The 20,767-nt window shown below is 36.6% G+C and overlaps 1 protein-coding gene across 50 annotated transcripts in view; it reads left to right on the top strand.

The window, feature by feature from the left end:
- The window catches only part of plekha5 (pleckstrin homology domain containing, family A member 5), a 198,530-nt gene that overhangs the window by 77,984 nt on the left and 99,779 nt on the right, over nucleotides 1-20,767 (top strand). For 13 of the 50 annotated variants that reach the window (XM_073946540.1, XM_073946536.1, XM_073946538.1 and 10 more), the window contains exon 1: nucleotides 3,208-3,395. The exons of the other annotated variants lie outside the window; for them this stretch is intronic. The gene's annotated coding sequence lies outside the window, so the exon portion shown is untranslated. Of the gene's footprint in view, nucleotides 1-3,207; nucleotides 3,396-20,767 lie in introns of those variants that run through there. 50 annotated transcript variants of the gene reach the window in all.

Raw genomic sequence — 20,767 nt, 5'->3', positions numbered from 1 at the left:
TGGGGGAATATGCAAACTGGCCCAGCCGGGACTTGAACCAGCGACCTTCATGCTGAGAGGCGACAGTGCTAACCACTGAGCCACCATGCCACCATCACAGGACATTTATGTGAATATACCGACATAAAAATATAGTATCAATCCCATTATTAATCAAAATAAATACTTATACCAACGTTTCCTTTCAAGCAGAGGCTTTTTTTTTTGGTCTCAGGCCAATGTGTCTCCAATTTTCAGCTTCTCATTTCAGCCAGAAATAATTTAATGAGAAATAATGTTTTTCATAAACACAGACTCAACAAGCATCAGCAGGAAGTAAACACACACACACACACACACAAACACACACACACAGAAAAGAAACTCATCTGCTGCCTGAGAGCATATGGACAGTCTTGGAAAACAACGATAACCAAAATAATCATCATCCTTCAACAAACACATCATCATCATCATCATATTCATTAATGCACTCGATTATTCTGGCCTGAAGCTTTGGGCTCATTCAGCAGACAGGAGGCGCTGTCGTCAAAATCTCAATCTTAGCATGAGGAAAAAATCCTGACCCTGAGTCTGAATGCCACATTTCTTCATTATTTAATTTAATTTAAAGAGCTCCTCTAGAATTTACCCATGATTCTCGCCGGCGTTCAGTGTATCATCAATCTGTGACCCAGTTCTGGAGAGTTCAGCTTTAGCTCGCAGGCTTCATACTGAGCCATGGGACAGCAGAAGTAGAGCAGATCAGGTCAAACCCGCCAGCAAACACACATGCAAATACTGTACACACACACACACACTGATTTAAATAACGAAATCATGCAGAGCTCATATCAGGGAGACACATACACACACACACACACACACACACACACACACACACACACACACACACACAGACTGTTGTCAGGTGTCAGGATCAGATGTCTGTTAAGCCTATTAAACCAATGCACAGAAGCTACAGCACATTCATGCACACAGGGATAACATAGTAGAATAATGGTCACACTTTACAATAAAATTTCATTAGTTAAAGTATTTACTAACATGAACTAATTATGAACATTACTACTACAGCGTTTATTAATGATGATTCAACATTTACTAATGCGTTATTAACATTCTATGCTTGGTAACATTAGTTAATGCATCGTGAGTTAACAAACTAGCAATCAACTGTATTTCCATTAACTAACTTGAACAAATCCTGTATTAAATATGTTCTTCATTATAGTAAAAGCATTAACTAACTAATACAGCCTTATTGTAAAGTGTTACTAGAGGAATTACAGTCAAAGTTGGCGTTTGATAAGTTATATATCTGCCTGGTTACTTAATAGCACTGGAAAATTATCTACACTTACTGTTTAAAGTAGTTTAGTAAGTAATGTGTGTTTATGTAGCGCATTTATAGTGTATAGTTTTAATGTCTCCCCCGAAAGACGGCGCTTACTGACAGTATAGTGTCCTTTTCACTATACTAGGGCGTTAGGACTCTAGAATGCAGGTTGAGCTGTGGTGATATCATTTAGCAGTGAACTACTATTTCAGTGAATCTACTGTACTGCTAAATATAATGTTTCACATGTCATTGTGTAATTATTATTGTGATATTTAGATCCACAAATATAACAATCCACCATAAACTTATGAAATCAAAGAAATCACAGCTTTTGTGATGGAGAAGATATGACCTCTTATATAGAATTGAATTTAATTAAGGAAACAATAGCTAATAGCTATTAGTTGTTATTGCAAGAGTTATTATTGTTAGTTATTTCTTTAGTACGTTTATAGAATTCAATACTAATAGGATTAAATCCTTTTTAAAAGCAATAGTTTAATAGTTTTGTAAGTGACAACAGAACAAACATATGTATTTATGCATATATTTTTTTTATTATTTTTGTAACACAAATAATAATAGCCATTTTTCTTTAGTCTGAATCAAATATGATCAGCTTGGAAATCTTTTGATTTGTCATCGTAAAAATCATACTTCTTAAATGTAAAATGTTGTGTTATTTTTAATTGCTCAAAAATTCATACATTTATATCCCAATACTTTTCTTTATTGCCAATAAGTAGGCCCACACGGAATCTGCGCGCGCAGAATTCCGCAGATTTCTGCAGTTTTTTTAGCCCATTATAAATTCTGTTTATTTACATGAGTAAATGTGTAAATCTGATTTTATTCAGTTTTTATTCAGTAATTTATTACTTTTTATTTAATATATTAAAGTGTAAGTTATGATACTCCGCTGGATACTCCCTAAATAATTCTGCAGAAATCCGCAGATTTTTATCAAAAATCTCTGCAGAAATAGCAAAAAACGTCCGCAGATTCCGTCTGGCCCTACATAAGTGTTGATTTTACATTGACCTAGGAATTCAAATGTTGAGGTGGTTTATAAGCACATGCCTTGTGTTCTTGTAATTTAAAACTGCTAAAAATGAAATTTACGGGGTCTTTTTGGATTCAGAATTGGCCACAGGTTTCATGTGATTGTTGGGTTTAGGTTAGGGCTAAGGTAAGGCCATATAATAACCAAGTTTTTTTTTTTTCATTGACCTAGGAATTAAAATGTTGAGGTGGTTTTTAAAGACATGCCTTGTGTTCTTGTAATTTAAAACTAATTTAAAAAGGTTTATTTACGGGGTCTTTTTGGATTCAGAATTGGCCAGAGGTTTTGTGTGAGTGTTGGGTTTAGGTTAGGGCTAGGGTAAGGGCATATGATAACCAAGTTTTATACATTACGCCTATGGACAGTCTTCGTAAATCAACAAATCAACGAGTGTGTGTAAACCAAATGCATTTATGAGCTCATCGTCTCCAAATTTAGAATTTGTGTTACATTTTGTATTTTAATATATTTAGTATAATTATATTATATTTACTAATATAGTATAATTTATTATACAAACAAATCCCAAATGCTTTGTTGTATCGCTAATATTTATTGCTGGATTTTTGTTTCTCAGTTGACTTAATGATTTTTCAGCACTGCATGTCGGATTTTTTAGGTCATATCTGAGAAACACTGGTTCCTGGTGTAATAGTATCTAGTGTTCTGAGCATGCTCAGTAAGAGCCAGAGAAAGAGAGAGATCAGCGGCTGCAGCAGCTGTATGAAAACAGCATCTCTCTCCCTCTCTCTTTCTCTCTCTCTCTCTTTCTCTCCCTCACTCTCTCTCTCTCTCTGCTGTCACTGCTCATGGAGAGACGTCAGGGAACAGAACTGTTGGCGGTTTGTCATGGAAGAGATCCAGTGAAGGCAGTTTAGACATACATACAGTCTCTCTCTCGCTCACACACACACAGACACACACACTCTCTAGCGGTTGTGTAAGTCGCTCCGATCGCTCCTGGATTAAATCTTGAAGCTTTCACCTGCGGTAAGTGTGTATGCATATAAATCAACTCTGCTTGTTTTCACCTGTATGTCTGTTCAGTATCGTGTGTGCATGTGATGCTGTTGTAAACATTACATACTGTATTTTGACTCGGACATACAACAACTGTGTTTTTCTGTCTAGCTGGGCTATTGGAAAGAGTATGGAAAGAGTATAATGATTTTTGGTGACTGTTTTGAATTTATTTATGTATTTATTTGACAGGTACATGCGCAGCTATACATTGACCCTAAAGGAAAATATGTTTTGTGCCAGGCTTTAACAAAAACTGCTATTTTCCACCTGCACAATTTGAATTGTTGATATGAATTATCCTATTATTGAGACTCTGAGGAGGGCAGAGAGACTGACGTGTTTTCATGTCTGATGGATTGATGGAGAACGTTCACAGGCTTCACTGATTGCTTGCATAGACATGTGCAGAGGAGGTTTTTAGATTCAAAGTTCTGCCTGAAATGCTCTTGAAATTCCACTCGACTCCTGCATGCAGAAACCATCTAGAGTAAAGATCCATCTGCTTTCAAATCAGGAGACCTCCGTTCTGCAGTACTGTGGTTTCTCCAGTAGGCGTTATGCATGTGCTGTATACAGTATGCAAATTATGCAAAGAATGTAGGGGTGGTCTAATGTAACTACGAGAAAGACTGCATATTTTCCCAGAATGTGACCGTCCATCTATCCATCATTCTGTTAATTTATCATTTGTTCCTTGCATTCCATTCATCCATTGTTGCCATTTTTCATTAATCCATTCATCATTATTTAATGTTATATGTTTCATGAGTCAATCCATCCATCCATCCATCCATCCATGCATCAATCCATCCATCATCATCATCATCATCATCATCACTGTGTTGTCTGTTGGATCTACTCATCATCCTTTAATCTATAATCTATGATCTTATCATTGTTTTATTTTTCATCTATCCATTCATCTCTATCTGTTTCCTCTTCTGTTCATCATCCAATCATCCTTCTATTTTTATTGTTTTCATTTGTGCCATGTGCCAGTTCATTGCTATCTTTTTTTAGTTCTTTCAGTCCATCCATCCATCCATCCATCCATCCATCAATCCATCCACTCTGTTGTTACATCATCATTACATCTTATAATTTCCTCTGTAATTTTTGTTTATCTATCCAACAGTACCATCCCTCATTCTGTCTTCATCCAGCCATGATTCTGTATATTGATCTGTTGTTCCATCTGTCCATCTATTCTATCATTTCATTCATCTGTAGTTGTGTCATTGTCTCCATCCATCTCTTTATTGTTACATCTGTCTGCTGTTTCATCCATCCATCCATGTGTTATTTTTCTGTTTTTACACTTCCATTCATCCATCTGTAATTCTTTTCATTTCAGCTTCATCATCCATATATCCATCCATTATTATTTTCTAATTTCATCCATCCTTCTGTCCATCTTCCATCCATCCGACCACCCATCCATCCTTCCGTCCATTCATCCATCCATCCATCCATCCATCCATCCATCCATCCATCCATCCATCCATCCATCCATCCATCCATCCATCCATCCATCCATCCATCTATAATTCTTCTTTCATTTCAGCTTCATTCATCCATACATCCATTCATCCTTTATTCTTCTGTCATACCATCCATCCATCCAACCCTCCCTCCATCCATCCATCCATCTATCCATCCATCCATCCGTCCATCCTCTATCCATCCATCCATCCATTGCATTCTCATATCTTTGCTGTGTCATTCATTCATCTACCCATCCATTCAACATTTTTTTGGTCCATCCGTCAATCCATCCATCCATCCATCCATCCATCTGTCATTCGTTTTTCATTGAAGCTTCATCCATCTATACATCCATCCATCCATCCTTTATTCTCCTGTAATACCATCAATACATCCATCCATCGCATTCCCATCCCTTTGCTATGTCATTTATTCATCTACCCATCCATTCAACCTTTCCATCCATCCATCCATCCAGCCGTAATTCTTCTTTCATTCCGGCTTCATTCATCCATCCATCCATAAATCCATCCATTGCATTCCCATCCCTTTTATTATGTCATTCATTTATCTACCAATCCATCCATCCATCCATCCATCCATCCATCCATCCATCCATCCATCCATCCATCAATCTTCTTTCATTCCAGCTTCATTCATCTAGATGTCCATCCATCCATTCCTCTTTATGGATTCATTAGTCAGTTGTAAACAACTTGTGTGTAATGTCATTTATTAATATCTAAAAGAGAAAAAAAAACATTTTGCATGCTAGTCAATATATTATTTATTCTGTGCGGCTACCAAAACTTAGTGTTTTATTCTGACCGATTGCCGTGTGTGCATTTCACTAAAAACATTTCCCAGCATGCCTCCGCCTTCAGAGTTTGTACAGCCCTTCAGGGTCCTTGATTCTTGACTGTATAGAGACCTATTCTGCCTTTCACCAGTGACTCACTGCGGAAGTGTTAAGCTGTACACTAAAACACAAATGCACAGGGACTTTGTGAAAAGTGCACACTGAAGCGTCGGCATGCATGACTGCATCTTCATACAAGCATGTAAACATGTACTTAAAGTCGCAGGGACATGAGGTTTGCAGTTTATCCTTATGTAACATCTATCAGGAACCAGTCCAAACGCTCCATATTCCACTGGCTTCTCCCTGAGGAAACATCGCCTTATCCTATACCTTAGTCCTTTATTTATCAGGGTATGCCACAGCGGAATAAGCCACTTCTATTCTATATGTTTTACGCATTGGATACCCTTCCAGCCACAACCTATTACTGGGAAACACCCATACACTAGTGCATTCACACACACACACACTCATACATAACGCCCAGCATGTATTTGGACACACAGAAGCCAACTGACCCAGCCTGAACTCGAACTAGTGACCTTCTTGCAGTGAGGTGACAGTGCTATCCACTGAGCCACCGTGCCGCCCTTCTAAGATTAATAAATGCTGTAAAAATACTGTTAGTAAACACATGAACTAATGAAACCTTATTGTAAACTGAGCAATAACCTTGATTTCCAGCACACATTAGATATCCAGAGAGGGTCTTTCTCTGTTTTTAACACTAGCTTCAATTTGCCTGGTTCTGTAAATCTCTCTAATTACAACATCTAGCACAAAAGAACAACAAAAGAACCTATTGAGAAGGAAATAACGAGCAGTGTGTTAGTCAGCGGTAGTCATGCTAAATTGCTCTGGAAGCAGCCCACTCCTTTGTAAAGTGATTAACGCGTGCCGCTGTCCATCTCCTGCAAGCGGTGTGGAGACAGAAGCAGAAGCGGATAATGAGACGCCTTGTCAGATCCACACAGGTGTGGTGGAGACGCTGAGCTCATTCTGTCTCTCTGGAGGCTCGCACTAAACTGCTGTTTGCTTTCTGCTTGCAAAAGTTTGATGGAAAGCGGGCCAGAAATATAGCAATCCCATGCAAATGTCAACTCTTCCATGAAAAAAAAAATTCATTTTGTGTAGCCTTGAACTTTATAATGGTGCAAAAATACTCAAGGTCTCTGTCAGTGTTTTCGAACATTTATATTTGATTCACCAAAGTCACACAAGTGCAAATTTCACATCTGTCACAGCCATAACGTAGAGATGTCATAGCCATAACCAAGATTTTACCTCATCAATGCAAAATACCAGATATTTAAATAGCTCTTTTTGGCAATAACTCATATAAAATTAAATGTTAAAATAGCACTACATAGTCTTCATTGTTTAAATAATTCAATAAAACACTTTTTATTAAATGCTGAATGAGTGTGTATGGGGGTTTCCCAGTACTGGGTTGCGACTGGAAGGGCAAAAACTAGGACAAAACTGTGTGAAGGCTGTTGAGTCCTTTAAATCATGTTACGTAAGCAGTTCGTAATAGCACCGATTCCCTTGGGAATGAAGCAAAGTGAGTCATTTGAATCAGTTCACTAATAACCCTTTGTGATAACCCCTCTGCATTTGTCTGCTTTAATTTTTTCTTTTTTCGTATTTGATCCCATCCAAAGCTGCTGTTCTGAGTTTATTTTTATTTAATTCCATTGCGTATTTACTTTTTTATTTACTTATTTATTTAGATTCATACTTATGGTACTTTAACATGCAGCAGTGCTACTACATTACATACAATACAAATCAAAATGTTGTTTATTTGTGCACCGAGTACAAGTTGGATGATGGTTTATTAAAAAAAAAGATTGTAATTGCTATCGAATTTGACTTCCAATGCGAAGTTCTGAACTAAACCTAAACTCTAGAAACTGGACTGACGCGGTTTCAGTTTACTATAATCTTCTATGTTAAGCTGCTTTGACACAATCTACATTGTAAAAGCGCTATAGAAATAAAGATGAATTGAATTCTAGTCCCATCATGCAATAAAAGCAAGCACTTTCAATGAATTCGACCTCATAAGTTCCAGTCCCATCATGCAAATATAAAAGCAAGCTCTTTCATTGAGTTTAAGCTTCCAGTAGGTGCCTTTTCCAAGTGTTTAAACTGTCTTTAAATACCCTGAAACATCCACCGGCCTCCCTGCCGTGATCCAGAGGGACTCCAGACTCAGCATAACATGGACATTTCAAAGCTCCCCTCACTGTCTTTCATTTCTCAGCTTACTCCATCCACATTCTCCACTCTGTCAGAAGGTTTTAGCGCATTAGTGGTGTTATGTAGCCATTCGCACCCCTGTCAGATGTCTGAAAGCCTCAGTGGGATGTCGAGGGAGGTCGGCAGCCAGGCAAGGTGAGCCCTTACACAACTGCGCAATTCTCGGCTGAAATCTGGCTTTGTTTCTTTTACCTTTATCAGCGATAAAAGCGCAGAGACGAAACTCATGCAGAGTTCAGATATTTCCCCAGGGCTCGAGGCAGAACAGCGTTTCCCTCACTGACAACAAAGGCATTGAAACAGTAGCATCACATCGTTTAAAACCGTGCCCGCTAATTGAGTCATTGAGGGAGATGGCGCTTGGATTTACATGAAGAGTGGGACTGTTTTCTGTGGGCTTTCCATACTTGAAGTCTTTTTGATTTCAGCTTCTGCTGGTCCCAGTCGCCTCCTACAATAACACACTCATCCATCAAGGCGTAATTGCTAATATTGGCCGACCGTGTTATTAATATGGCTTGCGCTGAGGATCTTTTTTTTTTCAGCAGTGAGGATATTACAATGCCAAGCTTCATGAAATGCACACTGATACAAATCTAGATGGCCTTTTATATAATAGCTTATTATAGTGAATTGTTTTTATTGCCTGCTGGTGCAATAATAGAGCTTCATCGAGGGAGAAAACCTACTGTTTTTTGCATAAACGTCACGTTACGTTCATTTTCTCCTTTTATAAATGCTACATGTCGCTTAAACCAAACAGACATGGAGATAGACAATGGCTTAGTGTTTTACAGCACATCATTTGAGTAATTGATACAAAAGATTCACTCACAATGAACCAACCAACTGAATGAACCATGTTGTTGAACCAACCGCTTGAATGTTGAGTCAAATGACTCAATAACTGTCACTTTGTTTTGTTGTTGAATGAATCATTATCTATCAATTAATCAAGGAAAAAATGCTAAAAACTAACTGAATGATTCAAATGAGTCATTTACTGATAGTAACTTGCAAATGAATTAGTATTGTGTAGCAATTCACTTGCGTAACCGATTCAAAAGACTCAATCATAAAGAATCAATTATTCCAATCCTAAATGAACCTGTGTTGTTGAACTAACTGCTTGAGCAATATGATTTAAATGACTCAATAACAGTTAATTTTTATCGTTGAATAAATAAATTTTATTAAGGACAAATCCTAAAAACTAACTGAATGATTCAAATCAGCTGTTCACTGATAGTAACTTGTTTAATTTGCAAATTAATAAGTATTGTACAGCAATTCACTTGAGTAACTGATTCAATAGACTCACTCATAAAGAGTCAGTTGTTCCATTTCTGAATGATTCAGTGTTGTTGAACTAAAAGCTTGAGCAATATGATTCAAATGACTCAATAACAATCACTTTGTTTTGTCATTGGATTGAACTGGAACTGAATGATTCAATTAAATGAGCCATTCACTGATGATACTTTGTTTATCTTGCAAATGAATTAGTATTGTACAGCAACTGATTCAAAAGACTCACTCATAAAGAGTCAGATCCATTCCTGAATGATTCAGTGTTGCTTAACAAATCAAATGACTTGATGATTCAGATAATTCACTCATGGAGGCCTACTAGTACAAAGATTCAACTCACCACTACTAATGCAGGTATGTAGCTTTAATTCCACTAAATTTATATTGAATTATCAGTATTTTTAAAGATTCAGTTCTTAGGCGAACATTGATATCAAGATGCTCATACAGGAGCATGCCCTACTTGTGTAAACAATATTGTGAGCATGTATATTTTTCTCTATTTATAAATTCTACATCACCACTTAAACCAGGCTGACATGTTTCTTTTTGCAAGGGCTCGGTAATTGGTGTCATGCTGACAAATTCGGTAATGCAACAGGATCAATGTGATGCATCAATAATTCATAATTCCTTCTAAGCCGTGATTGATGAAAGTCTGACAGAGAACATGCACTTATTTTGTCACCCCTTTTTTACGCCGTTGGGTATCAGTGTCACTTGGTGCACATCACAGGTAGTCGGCAATGTAGAGATTGGTTTCGCAGGCTTGATCTCCGTCTTGTCCCCACTTTGCGAGGCTTTTCCATCTCGACGCCTTTCATCTCGCAACTAGTTGAGGCATCTTATCAGCAGCTCTGGCGAGACGCCCTTCACCAATCTGTCTCTCTAATCTCTCCGGCCTCTGTCGTATCATCAGCTCATTCCCTCCACGAAAACCCTTTGGATTTTCCTGCCCTTCTTTTCCCAAATTACTAGGAAAGCACAAACAGAAGCTGGTGATTTCCCTGTGTTTAATCTCTGTTGAAAATGATTGCTTAGACACACTTTAAAAATGACGTTTGCTGTTTGTTCAAATTACTTGTGTAAAATGAGTTTGATAAAATGAGGACAACTTAAATATTTTATGTTCAATCGACTTAAATTTGTAAACGTTAACTTCCTTTATGTTGTCCCAACACAAATCGATTGCATTTTTTACAGTGCAAGTACACTAAGGCCCAATCCCAATTCTATTTTTGTACCCCTACCCCTTCCCCTTAGCCCCTGCTACCGAGGGTTAAGGGGAAGGGCTTAAAAATGTACTCCTAAGAATTGGGACAGCACTAAAGCACCTGCACACGTCATCATATGTCCTCGCGATGTCTTGCTTCATATGAGTTCAGATGATGGCGACTACTGTAGTGATTCCAGTTGTGTTATTTTTTGGTATTTATCTTCAGGAAATCACTGAAGCCGTGTATTATGTTACCAAAACAATTTAATATGGCAGTAAGATCGTAACTGTACTGTGCATTTACACAGTGGCCATATTCATCAGTGTAAACACACCAAAAACAACATTAACATTATAGCAGACACTGTAAAAAGCCCATTTCCAGCTTCTAGACTTTTCTGACAGGGTATTCAAGTGTCATTGAGTGTCAGAATGTTGTGGGACTGCTGTACAGGAGTTATTATCAGGGATTATAGATCGCGAAATTTATCGTTTTTTATTTTATCGTTTGTTTATTTTTTTTTAAAGCATGACGGTAAAACACGAGTGCGGTTATGAATATAACATGTGTTTGTTTATTGTAAAAATTTGTGATAATGACAAAAAAACAGTAATTAGTGGATCTTCTTACTTCTGGGTGCAGCTGGAGCTAGTGTATTCTGGGAAATTTTTCCTACCCCTTGGTTTTGAGAGTGGTCCTGAAAAATTTTCGTTTGAAGGGGTGTATACCCCTTCCCCTTAGCCCTACGCCTTGAAGCTAAAGAGAATTGGGACCCCACTACCCTTTCACGGGCTTGCACAAAACGAGGGGAAGGGCTAAGGGGTAGAATTGAGATGGGGCCTAATGGTGCTTTCACATCTGTGGTTCGGTTCATTTGGTCTGGACCAAGGGCAACAAAAGATACATTGTAGCATTTTCTGCCGTCTTTGGGTCGTTTTCACACCACACTGATTGCTTAGGTCCGAACCAGTTGAAAAGAACCAAAATGCAGTCATCTGACAAAACCAACATCACTCATTGGCCAGATGTTATTGAACGTATTTCCTAAACTACTTTTTGATTGGTCAGAATTCACGTGCAGGAAAAAGCTAATGGAACTCTATACAATGACTCAATTGAACACTGCGCTAGCTGATTGTATCCCTGGTCATAGTATACTATATAGTTTGTATACAAACTACATTTCGAGAATGAAGCGCGGCTACGTCTGGAAAACAATGTTTTAATGCTTTGCAAAAAGCGAAGGCGCACTGCAAGTCACTTCAGTAGGAGGCGTGAATTAATTTAGCTAAACTGCGACATGGTCATCTGCCGGAAATATTACCAAAGATCCAACAGGTAATGTTTTCCCCTCTCTCTCTGTTTAAATTGTTGGTAAAGCGCTGCAAGTACTACAAGTACTTTTTATGGTTGGGTCTGTTTTAGTTCGGATCATGTTCTCGCCACAAATGAAACACTTTTTGTGGTCCGCTTTTGGTGCACACTCGAGTACAATTGCTACATTCACACTTGCACAAACAAACTGCAACAAAACAACCAATCTAAATTAGTGAGGTGTGAAAGCACACTATAAAATGCTGGGTTTGACAAAATTCTTTTATGTTGTCCCAACACAAATCAAATAATTTAAGCTAAGTGTTTTTACAAATTTAAGTGGATTGAACATGAAAAAAATTAAGTTGTCCCAAAAAAAGTCTCAAGAATTGTGATGTTTCAGCTTATTTTAAATAAGTCGAATAAGCTGCACAAAATCTTGATTTGAGTGTAGAACTGATGTATGGTGCGTGATTTAATATGCATCATTTGTTTTGTCTCTGAATGAATCACTTCATCTGAAAATAAATCAACTATTGAACAAGTGATAATGACTCTCAGTCATGAATGAATCAGTTTTGTCGAACATTTCAATGCAGTGAATTATTCAAATGAGTCACTCAAACAACAACTTGCGCCATTCCTGAATGATTCAGTGTTGTTAAACAAATCCATTGACGTGTATCACCAATTCAGATGACTCACTTTTGAAGACTTAATGGTGCAAACCAGCAGACAAAGTAAAATCAACACTAACACACAAAGGTATTCATTTTAAAGTAGTAAATTTAAACATCACAATAATACACTAGATATTTATTCATTTTAGATTAATTATGTGTTGAATAAGTTAACTAATTTTGAGCACCAATGTAGGTTATATCACATTTTAAAAAAATCTATCCCAATTTATATATCAAGTTTGCTCATCCAGGAACACATCTTGTGCAAATCATGTTAAAATATCATCATTACTGCATATTAAATCTTTATTCCCCACTTTACACTTTATTAGATTGCACCGTGTAGATGCATGGTGGTGTTTTATGAGCAATTTACACTGTTTTCACAGCCGAATTCACCCTGAGGGGATTATAAACTACGTCTATCCATCTAAAAAAGAAAATCCATGCTAAAGTGCAGGCACTTATGCTTCAGACACGTCCGGCATTGAAAATCAAGCCTGAAAGAATCCATCAACCCCGTGGCCGACAACTGTCTGACCGCTCCAGAGATCAGGATTAAGACATGTTTTTTCAACACTAATTAAACCACCAGCTTCTGTTTGTGATTTTCTAGTAATTTGGGAGAAGAAGCACACAGACTCTACTTGTAATCAAACTGTCCTACATGGAGGGATTCACTTGCTGATTTGTTTTTGATAATTCATTCATGATCAAGACACATAACTTCTATAAATGAGCCACTGAATCATTTACTCGACTCAATCATTCAAGACCAAATGATTCCACAGCAAAAAAACAGACAAAAAAATGCTGGCTTTGACTCAATTCCTTCATGTTGTCTCAACACAAATCAGTTAATTTAGTTGTTATTACAAATTAGAGTGGATTGAACATAAAACAATTGATAGTCATTCACTAGCTGATTTGATTTTGCCAAATTATTCATTCAAGATTCATAACTTCTATAGTCGAGTCATTGAATCATTTACACAACTGATTCATTCAGGATTAAATGATTCACGTGTACACTGCAAAAATAAATAAATAAAATTAATATATTAAATAAATAAATGAATTAATGGATGAATGAATGAATAAATAAATGAATTAAAAATGAATGAATAAAAAATATATATTAAAAATAAATACATTAATAAATAATTAAATGAATTAAAATATGAATAAATAAATGAATTTAAAAAATGAATGAATGAATAAATAAACAAATAATTTATAAATAAATATAATAAATATATGAATGAATAAATAAATGAATTAAAAATGAATCAATCGATAAATAAATCAATAAATAAATGAATAACAACTGTAAATAAATAAATAAATAAATAAAAATAATAAATAAATAAATAAATAAATAAATGAATAAAAACTATAAATAAATAAGTAAATAAATAAATAAATAAAAATGATAAATAAATAATAAAATACTGGGTTTTACACAATTCCTGATGTTGTCTGAACACAAATCGATTAATATAAGTTAATTGTTTTTACAAATTAGAATGAATTGAACAGATTATCCCACTGAAAACTCAAGCCTTGTGTTTATTCAGCTCATTTTAAGTAAGTAGCTTAAACAAGCATCAACAATAATCTTTTAAATGTATACCTCAAGCGTGTGCATTGAACTCCGAGTCATTATAACACCAAATGCTCCACTTCTTTGTCCAATTAGGATTTATGTACCTTGCAGCTCTCCGAGCATTCATTCATCTAATCCCATCCAAATCTGTAAAGCAGAAAATCCACGCAGTCGACCCTCCATGACTGAATCCAGCAGAGCCGCAGCCAATCAGCTTACGATTACACACTCCAGACCCTCGAGCGACAGAACCCGAGTGCTATCCTGCAGATTGTGCATGTATTTCTGCTTTGTCTTAATGGACGTGTCATGCTGACGGTTTATGATGCTGCAAGAATGACTTACATAATAACACTTCTTTGATACAGAAACAGATCTTAATGTGTGTATGACAGCTTTGTGTACCAGCGCACAATTGATAGTTTCAGTCATGTGACCTATGCAGAGGCTGATGGGCAAAAATCAATGGACCGTAATGGCAGCTACACTGGGATCTCCATAGAAATGCAGCACAAACCAGTCATATTTCTATGTGTTTCAAGCTATGCATATTTGGATGCCATTCATTCATTCATTCATTCATTCATTCATTCATTCATTCACTTTCCTTTTGCTTAATCTCTTATTTATCAGAAATCACCACAATAGAATGAACTGCCAACTATTCCAGTGTATGCTTTACACAGTGGATGCCCTTCCAGCCACAACCAAGTATTTGGAAACACCCATACGCACTCACACACTATTACATTACATTTACATGTAATTTGTGGATCTGTTTAACATTCTACATTTAGTTATTGCCCAACAGGCACACAACATCATAAGACACTAATATTAGGTTCGGTTTAGGTTGTGATGTCAATGTCTAGCCATTGTCTAAGGATGTTGTTTTATCTCCAATAATGACGTCAAATGACATTGATACTTGGTCAACTAGGGTTGATTTAGGATGTGTTAGAAATTGACCTAAATCCAACGTCAAGCCAACATCATAGTAATGTCAAAAACTGATATTTATAAGTCAGATATGACAATCTAAATCACCATCTGATAGACGTCTTAATGGTAACATCCACACAACATCAAGTAGTAACCTCATTAGACGTTGATATTTGATTGATTTTAGGTTGGACATTGACGTCAGCCTGACGTTGAGTTCTGATGTAAACCCGATCTTCATTTTAAAACAAAATGCAACGTCCCCATGATGTTGGGGTACAACTTCAATCTGACGTTATGTTGATATCTTGTGCCTGCTGGGTGTTTAAGGCCATTTCAGTCATCATACACTAAACATCCGTCATCTTCTCATCGGTGACATGCTTCTAAACAGTCTCTGGGTCATTGCGTGTAAAGATTTTCTTGGACACTTTTAATGCTTCCAAACAGTTTGCTGCACATAAATCGCTCATGTCTTGAGGTAGTTCATTATGATGCCATTTACCTTCTATGTGTGATTTAATTGGAGTCACAGGACTGATTTTTCCAATCCCCATAGACAAGAAAAAATAGTGACTGCAGGTTGAAGGAAAAAGTGGAGTAAAAGTACTGAAACAGCACTAAAAATGCACTCAAGGGAAAGTACAAGTACATGTTTTTAAAACTACTTAGTAAATTAGTATATGAGAAAAACTACTCAGTTACAGTCACTTAAGTATTTGTAATTTGTTGCTTTACAACACTGGTATAGACAGTGGAGTTTTCTGAGTGTTGCGAGATGTAGCTCACTTGACATCTATACTCCCCGATTCCCAAGGGAATTCTGAAACTCAGGGATCGTGACCTTTATACACAACGGTAATAGCGTACGACTACTAAGAGCAAAATCAAACTATAAAGTCTATTCAACATAAAATCAACACAACAAGGGAAAAAAACACAGAGCAGAAAAGCAAGCGAGGCAAAAAGCAAGAGAGTAAACGTCCATGCTCGCGTCCCTTTAAACTGTGAGCTTCGTTCCTGATTGGCAGCGAAGGTGGTGATGTCACAGAGATTAACTTTGATTGACACCTCCATGGTCCAATGGGAAAATTGAATGGGCCATCCTTTGAGAATTGACAGAGCGTGATCGAGAGAGAGAGAGGGCGCACAATCAAAACAACACAGGCACACACATTCAACCGTAACTTTACTACAGCATTACTTGTTATGGGACAATGATGATAACATTTGGCTCAAATCCAAATATTTCTTCTTTCTGGCTATTTTTTTTCTCTGAAGTAATTCATGTAGAAGCACAGCCCAGACGTGTCTCTCATTCTTTAGTAAGGCTGTATCTTATTGCACAACAATTATCTGGGTTCTTTTGGCTAAAAGAAGAGAGCAATCATGCAACGGTCAACAGTAGACAGTAATGTTTTCCCTGATAGTCTCACGACACGCGAAAACCTTTCGCAGCGCGCAGCACAATGTCACACTCATGGCAGTCAGCAGAACACAATCACACTGTGCAGATGAGCTCTGAAAGTCCATCACACCGCGCGGCCTCATTCTTTCACATCCTGGGCCTTTTCCGACCCTGCAAGCGAGGTCTTTCAGAGTCAATGCTCATGAGTTACTGCTGGGGTAATAGAGGAGGAACTGTCAATAACACAATCTAACACATGACTCCAGTGTCCTCAAACACACACACATAGCCACTAATGTGGCCTAGATATTTAAAATGAGAAGGGAAAAGTGCCTCGGTAGAGTTTTTTTTATTAGTATTTCATAATAATCCTTTCTAGGTCTATCTAATCAAGAGTTTAGTCCCAGAGTGACCTGGAGCTGTCGGATATCGGGTTTTAAAACACTTGTGTGTAATGGAAACAATCCATTAATGTCAGTTTAGGCAGTATACAGTAATATTTCTATGTATATTACTTATTTTATTATCTTATTTAGTACTTATTTTAAGTGTGCAGTCATGTGAAAAAGTTTGCACCCCCCATACTCTTGTTTAAATGCGAATGCTAAACAACTGATGATGATGATCTGACCAAACTGCAGCTGTTTTCAAGCAGTGCCTAATGTTCATCCTCATACAAGTGTCTGTTTTTAAGAAATAAATCACGGCATTAATCACTCAAAAAAACAAACAAAAAACAATAGCTTAAAGCCAAGAAATCGTCAAGATTCATCCAGCGAGAGCATCTAGTTTTATGCAGATTTATGTACATTTAAATGTCACCACATAACCGAGAAGATGAAGTGTGGAGCGCTGGAGATCATCATTTTCTTTAAACTTCATTGCAAAGCACTGCAGGTAAACATTTTAAATCTCTGCATCATTGACTGTTCAAAGAGATTCAGTGACAAAAAATCTGAACTTTTGTTCCCATTTTGAATTAAAAATAGTGTCATTTAGAGCTTGTTGTGGATGCTATATTTTCAGACATATTTATATTAATTTTAGACAAAGCAATAATGATAATTCCACTTTAGGAAAGGTTAAAAATTCAATATTTTGTTAAAAAAACCCTGATTTTCAAAACTTAATCAGTTTAAAAAAAGTTAATTGTTATTCCCACCATCTGCCGTATTGTTTAAAAATGTTGTAAATGACATCATTTTTATTTGAAATTAGGAAGACGTTTAATTTGTTAGAATATACAGTGATGGAATTCCAGAATGGGGGTTCCAAACACTTTCTAAATGTTCTGTCTCACTTTTAGAGGTAGAACATTTAGAAAGAGGTGATTAATAATTATATGAACGTAACATTTTTGATGGACAAAGGAGCTTATCCAGAAAATGAGGACTTTATTTCACTACTGCTAAAATGTGGTATGGGGGGGAGGTTGTGTAAAAAAACAACTGTGTACATACAACATATTACTAAATACAGCCTAAACAGACATTATTGAACTGTTTTCTTTACACACGGTGTTTGAAAATAAGATTTCCGGCAGCTCCAGGTTTTAAATGTTACGTGATGTTGTTGATCTGAGGTTTTATTTTAAACATTTTAATACCTACCAAAGATCATAGTTGTTTTTTTTATTTTTTTTACATCCTGATAGAGAAACATCAATGCACTGTATAAAAAACATATATGCTGGTTTTCAAACAATCCCTTCTTGTTGTCCCAACACAAATCAATTAATTTAACTTGATTATTATTGAAAATTTAAGCAGATTAAGCATAAAATAATTAAACTGTGCCCCCCAAAAAACAAGAATTGTGTTGATTCCGCTCATTTTAATTAAGTATCCTGACAAAAAAAAATTATTCATTGAATTTACTAAATTGTTTTAAGGTATTTGGTTGAAAACAGTTAATTTGGGCTGAATTTAAACAAACAAATCAAGCTGAATATGGCTAAATATATTCGATTTGTTTAAATTCAGCCCATATAAATTGTGTGCAACAATTTTGCAACAAATCTATATTTTTCAGTGCACACTGCTGTTCACCTTTTCATTTTTTCACACAGATAACATTAGTCTTGTTTTTGAAACTGCCACTATGCTGACACACAGGCATTTGTAGCTCCGCCCTCTTCTGAAATAAGCACAATCTCATTTGAATTAAAAGCGACAGTCACCAAAACACCACAATTAGGATCAACGTTTTAAAGCATTATTTTTGTGGTATTTTAAGCTGAAACTTCATTTGCGCACTCTAGGAACATCAGAGACTTATTTTACATCTTGTAAAAAGAGGAATAATAGGTCACTTTTAAACTTATTAGATATAGCAAAGTTACTTGGAAAATCCAGGCCTTTCACTAAGTCACTAAGAGATATACAACATTTATGACTTTCTATGCGTGGTGAGTTTTAGGATATATGAGTAGTTCATAAGACCTCTAAAGCAGTCCGTCCAAAAAAAAAAAAAAAAGAGAGAACTTGCACAGCAGGCGAAGCGCTCATATAAAGTTTGTGTAGAAACCCTCCAGTTATTTTAACAGCCAAAGCTAGCACAGTAGTAAGTGAATTTCCAGACTGTTCAAAGACTGTTACCTAACTAAATGGTTATTGCGCTTTTCCCTGTGGAAATGTGCTCTCAAAATAATCATAATGGATGTGACCAGTCATGCTGAAACCATTCGTCAAACCTTTTGTGCTCTCAGACTAATATATATTTATAGACATGTGATTGGAGTCTGTTGCTTACAGATGTCTGAGAGGAAATGACATATTTGGTGGCTAATTCATTATTTAAATATTCGTCCTGCTCACAACATGCAAATGAAGTCCATTAGCGAGCAATCAAAAAGACGGTGATTGACACCCTGAACTGGAGGAGTTCGTCGGGTTTTAATTATCAAGTGTGAATGTGGTCCGACGGTGGAAAAAAGTTGACACAAAAGCATAATTACGGTCGAGTCGTAACCGTGTTTTACGTTTCCGGTGCTAATTGATCATTAGTTTTGCTCGGAGAATGAATCTGTGACTGAGGGATGCATTTATTTTAACATTCCTGTTCAGGGTTAGTTTGTGTTGATGATAGTAATTGATTAAAATACACCGTAATTATATTTTAGTAACGTTTTGACACATTTTTTTTTATCATGAATTAATCTGAGCTGTGTGTATGTTCCTAAAATAGTTGCAAATGTGAACAAGTGTGTGGGTTTTTGGCAATAATTGATCATGTTTACGTTCATCACGAGTCACATTGTCCGATTCATGGACAAGTGACTCATGTGAACTGATTCTTTTGAATCAATGCTGCATTGTAGTTCTGCATGGTCAAAAATGTGATTTATTTTATTTTACTGGTCCAGCACAAGACGAGTGCTTAATAATTTTGAAAATGATTGTTTATTCCTGCAAATTTTTATTTTATTTTAGTAAGTTTTAAGTAACTTGTTAGTTTCATTTTGTATTGAGTCGGGTTGCAGCACACGTGAAGATCCAAATGCAGTTTACTAAGAGAACAGGCAAAGGTCAAAACGAGAGACAGACAGAAGCAATCAAATAATCAGAAGAGCACCTCTCTTCTGTTAAACTGAACAGTTGCATCATCAATGATGTAAGCATGCTCTGACTTGGAAGATGAAATGCAGTGTGAGTGCAGGCCGAGGGGGAGTCGAGCGCACTTCGGGACTGTTCAGGGCATCTGTACCTAGTGTGAGCATGCCCGAAGTCTTAGGTTTCAGTTGTGGAAAGTATTGTGTATATGTACTAAGCATGTGCTGAATCCTCCATTGATTGTTGAGATATTCAGAGAGTGGTAAAGCTAGTGAACATGAGCTGAATGTAATGTAGCGTTGGGTATTTGGAGATGAGATGAGGGTTTGGCGTGGGTGTAGAGGAGAGAAGAGGCAGTGAAGGAGACCATCCTCCCACACACACATACACATCACTGCAGGACACACAGATCACAGCGGGACACACACATCAGCCGCTGCACACAACGCCAGCACAACCGGAGCGCTGCATGCTATGAGATATGAAATGGTCGTTTACCATTGTTTTAACATGAAAATATTGCACTAAAATCGTAGAAATCTTTCAAAATGTTTACAGCTGGCAGGATTGCTAGGTTTTAGGTAATAGTTTAATACACATATATACAATTGCAATATAGTTATGTGATGAAATTACAAATTATTATTGTTATTATTATTAGTAGTAGTAGTAAGAGTCATCGGTGGCGGCGGCGT

Source organism: Danio rerio, chromosome 4 (assembly GCF_049306965.1).
Source record: "Danio rerio strain Tuebingen ecotype United States chromosome 4, GRCz12tu, whole genome shotgun sequence".
NCBI lineage: Eukaryota > Metazoa > Chordata > Actinopteri > Cypriniformes > Danionidae > Danio > Danio rerio.
The sequence above is the reverse complement of the archived record's forward strand: the minus strand, read 5'-3'. Positions and strand labels throughout refer to the sequence as shown.